General features: G+C 36.2%; 1 non-coding gene across 1 annotated transcript; it reads left to right on the top strand.

Annotated features, from left to right (window-relative positions):
* The first annotated feature begins 815 nt into the window (after positions 1-815).
* Positions 816-888, top strand: Trnat-cgu (transfer RNA threonine (anticodon CGU)). Its single transcript has one exon. It is a non-coding gene; the product is annotated as a tRNA-Thr (tRNA).
* Positions 889-1,927: the final 1,039 nt, after the last annotated feature.

The raw sequence follows: 1,927 nt of genomic DNA, 5'->3' as shown, positions 1-1,927 counted from the left end.
ATCAACAAATGGGCTAAGGAAATGAACAGACACTTCACAGAAGAAGATGTACAAGCAATCAACAGATATATGAAAAAATGTTCAACATCCCTAGTAATAAGGGAAATGCAAATCAAAACTACCCTAAGATTTCATCTCACCCCAATTAGAATGGCGATTATCAAGAACACAAGCAACAATAGGTGTTGGCGAGGATGTGGTGAAAAAGGAACACTCATACATTGCTGGTGGGGTTGCAAATTAGTGCAGCCACTCTGGAAAGCAGTATGGAGATTCCTCAGAAAGCTTGGAATGGAGCCACCATTTGACCCAGCTATCCCACTCCTTGGCCTATACCCAAAGGACTTAAAATCAGCATACTACAGAGATACAGCCACATCAATGTTCATTGCTTCTCAATTCACCATAACCAGATTGTGGAACCAACCTAGATGCCCTTCAGTTGATGAATGGATAAAGAAACTGTGGCATATACATACAATGGAATATTACTCTGCCATGAAGAATGATGAAATTATGGCATTTGCAGGCAAATGGATGAAATTGGAGAATATCATGCTAAGTGAGATAAACCAATCTCAAAAAACTAAAGGATGAATGATCTCGCTGAGAAGCGGATGAGGACATATAATGTGGAGTGGGAGGTGTTAGCGTTAGGGTTAGGGTTAGGTTTAGGATTAGGGATAAGGAGGGTCGTAAGAATGGAGGAAGGAAGGACCGTATAGAGGGAAAAGAGGGGTGGGAGGGGTGGGAGGGGTGGGGGGGGAAGGGAAAAAATAACAGAATGAATAAAAAAAAAGAATTAATCAAGGGCTGGGGAGATAGCTCAGTTGGTAGAGTGCTTGCCTCGTAAGCACAAGGCCCTGGGTTCGATCCCCAGTACCGCCAAAAAATAAATAAATAAATAATCATAGACACAAATGAACTATAATTAATCTCTTTGGAAAGTTGAAGGAGTGTATTCTACCAATAAAACAAGAGTATGATGCTAGGGAAACAAATGAGAGGAACAAACAAGCTTTTGGAAATTAAAAAATGATTGTTTAAATAATAGGCACATGTGAAGATAAAGTGAGATCATTTTTGGAATGTAAAATCAAGTGGAAATTAAGAGAAAATATTTAAGAAATGGAGTTTCTTTTTTATTGAGTATAAAAATATTTTAATTGCACAATTTTACATTAATGCAGTTTAGATAATTAACTTACTCAAAGAGTACCCATTGGGAGACAATATTTGCCAAATTTAAGTTCTTCAAATTATTGAATCACATGTTCATTACATTAAATGATCTGCCATTGTCAAGTTGGATCCTTATAAAATGTGGAGAATCATGTAAAAGCAATAAAAATTAGAAGACATTGTTATAGTTTTAAAAAATATATAATGTACAAATGTTCAAAGTATTTCTCAAACCAAACACAATAGTTCAAATAATGGACTTCTCAAATATCTATCATAAATTAGTCTATGCTTACTTTGATAAGATATATGGAAAAGGGATTTGTTAATTTTATTTACCTTGTGGATAAACTAATAACCGCGTGGTGTATGTTTTCTTTAACAAGTAGTTCACTTCTAACCTTTTACATAAATAACTGTGCACAGACTAACTTATCCACATGAGAATTAATAATAAGTACTGAATACATTATATATGGAGAATTGTTTCACATTTGGATATTAATTTCCAATATAAGATTGTTTGGTCAGCTTTTTTTCACTGCTGTGACTAAAAGACCCAACAAGAACAATTTAGCGGAGGAAAAGTTTATTTGGGGGCTCACGGTTTCAGAGGTCTCAGTCCATAGGCAGCTGGCTCCATTTCTCAGGGCTTGAGGTGAGGTGGACCATTATGGCAGAATAGTGTGGTGGAGGGAAGCAGCTCACATGATGATCAGACACCATGCACCAGATACAAAATTTA

This window comes from Sciurus carolinensis, chromosome 2 (genome assembly GCF_902686445.1).
Source record: "Sciurus carolinensis chromosome 2, mSciCar1.2, whole genome shotgun sequence".
Lineage (NCBI taxonomy): Eukaryota > Metazoa > Chordata > Mammalia > Rodentia > Sciuridae > Sciurus > Sciurus carolinensis.
The sequence above is the reverse complement of the archived record's forward strand: the minus strand, read 5'-3'. Positions and strand labels throughout refer to the sequence as shown.